At 41.6% G+C, this 5094-nt stretch overlaps 1 pseudogene; it reads left to right on the plus strand.

Moving 5' to 3' along the window:
* The first annotated feature begins 4155 nt into the window (after positions 1–4155).
* Positions 4156–5094, plus strand: LOC135975285 (olfactory receptor 5A1-like; annotated as a pseudogene).

The raw sequence follows: 5094 nt of genomic DNA on the forward strand, positions 1-5094 counted from the left end.
ACTCAAGATAACTCAGACTCCTGCAAGGGGTACAGTAGTCTGGAAAGGTTGAGAACCACTTACCTAGCCCACCTTCCTGCGCTGACCATCTAGACCATCTCTGACAGGTGTTTGTCTAAGCTGCTTTTCAAAGTGTCCAATGACAGGGATTCCAAAACCTGCCTTGGTAACCTATTCCAGGGCTTAACTACCCTTAGAGTTATAATATTTTTCTACTATCTAAACTAAATCTCCCTTGCTGGAGATTAAGCTGATTCCTTCTTGTGAGACCCTCATTGGGAATGAAGAATGATTGATTGTTGTCCTCTTTATAACAACCTTTTACATATTTAAACACTTAACAGGTTCCACCACAGTTTTCTCTTCTCTAGACTAAATCTGCCAAGTTCTTTCCATCTTTCCTCATAGGTTGGGTTTTCAAAACCTTTTCTCATTTTGTTGCTCTCTTCTGGATTCTCTCCAATTTGTTCACATATTTCTTATAGTGTGATAGCCAAAACTGGACACAATCCTCCAGGTGAGGCCTTCCTGGTGCTGAGTAGAGTAGAACAATTACCTCCCTTGTCTTACATACAACATACCGCACAACCTGTGGAACTGTTTGCCAGAGGATGTTGTGAAAGCCAAGATTATAACAGGGTTCCAAAAAGAACTAGATAAATTCATCGAAAATATGTCCATCAATGGCTATTAGCCAGGATGGGCAGGGATGGTGTGCCTAGCCTCTGTTTGCCAGAAGCTGGGAATGGTCGACAGGGGATGGATCACTTGATGATTACCTGTTCTGTTCATTCCCTCAGGGGCACCTGGTGTTAACCACTGTCAGCAGACATGATACTGGGCTATCTGGAAGTTTGGTCTGACCCAGTATGGATGTTCTTATGTCTTTGGTTTTACTTGTTAGTATGTACAGGAAGCTGTAAGGGTCATGCAGTCTATCTGCTCCATTTACATTGTGGCTAGCATCTTCAAAGTACCATATGGGAGAGAAAATGATTTGTTATTTGGTTGCTAGCTCCTTAGGTGCTTTGAAAATCTCATCCTGTCACTTAAATTGTATGCCTAAATTCATTAGGCTCCTTTGGTAATCCAGGCCTCAATTCTCTCATTCTTATGCATGGTAAATCACTGCATAAGGACTGACCCTGCAAGGTGTTACTGGTAGCTTGTTACAGAGAGTAAACTTCAGGGATCTTGTCCCAAGGGGAACATGACACCATTTAAACAGCTCTCAAGAATCACTTCTTAGTCTTGGAGTCAGATGAGGAAAAGCTCTTTGCTCCACTCCCAGTGCTAACTGTACCTCCCTTGTCAGATGCAAGTGTTTGGGGTAAAGAAGAGTTGATATCCTGAGGTGCTGTATCACGGAGGTGGATAGAAAGACTAGACAGACAAATCAGTAAGTAGGGAGATAAACTAAGACAACAGAAAGAGAAAAGCACAGATCAGAATGATCTCACCATGTTTATGATCCACATTAAAAAGGCAGGTGAGTTGATTTATATTTTATTTCTCTCTACCAAGTCTCATTGACTTCTGCCTGCTCACACAGTGACAAGCTAGGTGAGGTGATATCTTTTATTGGACCAACTTCTGTTAGTGGGACAGACATATTTTTGAGCCACACAGAGCTCTTCTCTTTCATCCACAGAAGTTGTTCCAATAAAAGATATAATCTCACCTGCCTTAGCTTTCGAATATCTTGGGACCGAGACAGCTACAGCTACACTGCGTGCGCACACAGAGTAAGTTACAGCACAGGGGCGATGGTTGGGAACCCAGCTGCTACTTGAATCACCCATCTCTCTCTCTCTCTCTCTCTCTCTCGGCAGCACTGTGAGAGTTCATTTGGTACACGTTAGCTGTAATTTTTATTTTTGGAGAGTGTGGTGTGTGTGCGTTTTATGGGCCTGGGTAGGAGAAGACACTTAGTTTTAATAAGAATGTAAGAATGGCCATACTAGTCCACCTGGTTCAGCATTCTGTCTGAATAGTGGTCCATGACAGATGCTTCCGCGGAGTCAACAGAACATTGCAATTTATTGAGTGATCCATCCCTTGTTGTCTAGCCCTAGCTTCTAGCAGTCAGCAGCTTAGGGACCCCCCAGAACATGGGGTTATGTCCCTGACAATCCTGGCTAATAGCCACAGAAGGACCTATCGTCCATGGATTTATCTAATTGATTTTTGAACCCAGTTATACTTTTTGCCTTCCAAACATCCCCTGGTAATGAATTCCACAGGTTGATTGTGTATTATGTGAAAAGGTATTTCCTTATGTTTGTTTAAAACCTGCTGCCTATTAATTTCACTGGGTGACCCCTGGTTTGTATGGTATGTGAAGGGGTAAATAACATGCCCTTATTCACTTTTTCCACATCATTCATGATTTTGTAGACCTCTATCATGTCCCCCCGAGTTGCCTTTTTCCAAGTCAACCGCCATTTTAATCTCTCCTCATATGGAAGCTGTTCCATACCCATAATCATTTTTGTTCCACTTCAAGTTCAATAGAACTTTTTAGAGGTGGGCCAGCTACAACTGCACAGAGTATTCCAGATGTGGACATACCATGCATTTATATAGTGGCATTCTGATATTTTCAGTCCTATTATCTATCCCTTTCTTAATGGTGCCCAACATTCTGTTAGTTTTTTTTATTTCCACTGCACATTGAGCAGATGTTTTTAGAGAACTATCCACAAAGACTCCAAGATCTCTCTTCTTAAGGGATAACAGTTAATTTAGACTTCTTTATTTTTTTATATATGGATGGGATCATGTTTTCCAATATTCATTATATTGCATTTATCAACACTGAATTTCACCAGTCATTTGTCACCCAGTAACCCATTTTTGTGAGATCTGCTTGTAACTCTTCTCAGTTAGTTTGGGCTTAACTATCTTGAGAAATTTTGTATTGAATGCAAACATTTTTGTACGGGTTAACCTTATTTCCAGATCATTTATGTCTATGTTGAAGAGCTGTGGTCCCTGTAAAGATCTTTGCCAGGGGCCAGCTATTTACTTCTCTCTACTGTGAAATTTCCCTTCACACAGAATCTGCCTGTGTTTACCTTCAGATTCTAGTACAAAGTCAACCACTGTGTTTAGGTATTTATCTCATGAGTTGATAATGAAGGAATGGTGATTTTCTCTCTAAGGTCATATGGGGAGAAAAATAGATGGGACATTGGAGAGAGCATTGCTTCATTCCCATTTCCATTGAAAACGAATGTCAAAATAATCACTGACGTCCGTAGGGGCAGGATAGATTCTCTGCTATATGTAAAGCCTGATATTCAGACATGCAGAACAGTGAGTCAAATGTCCCATTGAGTCAGAGTTTAAATGACTTACGAACAACAGTCCCATTAATTTTCTATCAAGCCCCTCTTTTAAATTCATGTCACAGTGCTGAAAGAATGTTTGCTGGTCCCATTAATGTCTTCTTGAAAAATCCTGATGATTTTAATAGATCTGACTCCAATCATACACTACAGATATTAAATAGTTTTCAAAAAAATGGTCTAGAATAACTGATAAAATATAATAGAGAAAGAGATGCCCAGCAATTGCAAATTGGCCATAGCTCCATTGGGGTCAATCTTCCAAACCCCATGCTGGCCTAACTCAGCTGTAGCTCTGTTAAAGTCATATGGCCAGATTGAAGAGATTGTGTGGGAATGCCTTCATTGCCTTGTGGTTAGAATCCTCACCCCAGATGCAGAAGTCCAAGGATCCAGTAACCCTTCTACACTGCCTCTTTTATTTTGTATCCAGAGCAGAACAGGGTCAAGAGGAGAGGCTGAGGGAGCCCACCAGCAGACTGTCCCTTAGTCACAGCTGAGCAGGGTATTTGTGAATACCAGTGGGGCCTGATGCTGGGACTTAGGCATCGAAAGGAGCAGTTAGATGCTCAAGTCCTTTTGTGAATCCAGCCCATTTTGTCAATTTAAAGCACACAAATTCCATCCAGCAGCTCTCTCTCTCAATTTACTCTGTTTTAAACACAACTTTTACATGCAGGAATAGGGCTCTCTTTACAGGCATGCTACTGGTCTGAGGATCTTCACATGTGTTTTCAATTTACTTTTATTAGCAGTGTTAATTAATTTTTTTTCTGGTCTTCCAGATCAAAGATTTCCTAAATAAATGCCAATGGAAAATCAAACCAAAGTCACTGAATTTATTCTCCTGGGACTTTCCAGTGAACCACAGGTGCAGATTTTCCTCTTCCTGGTGTTTTTAGTTATTTACCTGGTTACTCTGGTTGGGAACATACTGATCGTGCTGGTGATAAGAGCTGATTCTCACCTTCACACCCCCATGTACTTCTTCCTCTTCCATTTATCCTTTGTTGATATCTGCTATTCCTCCGTCACGGTGCCTAAAATGCTGATGAACTTCCTAGCAGAGCACAAAATTATTTCGGTCAATGGCTGCATTACCCAGATGTTCTTCTTTATCCTCTTAGCCGGTACAGAAATTTCCATTCTCTCAGCAGTGGCTTATGATCGCTATGCTGCCATCTGTGCCCCATTGCATTACATGGAGATGATGAGCAAAGGAATCTGTGTTTAGCTAGTGACTGGGGCATGGACTATTGGGTTTTTACATGCCCTGCTTAACACTGTTTTCACCTTCAAGTTGCATTTCTGTGGGCCCAATCAAATCTACCATTTCAGCTGTGAGCTCCCACCCGTATTACAATTGTCCTGCACTGATACCTTCACTAATCAAGTGGTGCTTCTCACTTCTGCTGTGATACTTGGATCAATCTCCCTCCTCCTCATCCTAATCTCCTACATTCACATCATCTCCAACATCCTGAGGATACCCTCTGTGCAGAGCAAGCATAAAGCCTTCTCCACCTGCAGCTCCCACCTGATTGTGGTTGGTTTATGGTACCTGGCAGCTTTTATCCAGTACACAAAGCCCAGCTCAGTTTCCTCTGTGGCTTTGGATGAAATGTTTTCCATCCAGTACAACATCTTGACTCCCATGTTAAACCCCATCATCTACAGCCTGAAAAACAAGGAGGTGAAAACAGCTCTAAGGAATATATTGGGGAAATTCAAGTTTCTCAAGTAG

This window comes from Chrysemys picta, chromosome 13, assembly GCF_011386835.1.
Source record: "Chrysemys picta bellii isolate R12L10 chromosome 13, ASM1138683v2, whole genome shotgun sequence".
NCBI classification, from domain to species: Eukaryota; Metazoa; Chordata; order Testudines; family Emydidae; genus Chrysemys; species Chrysemys picta.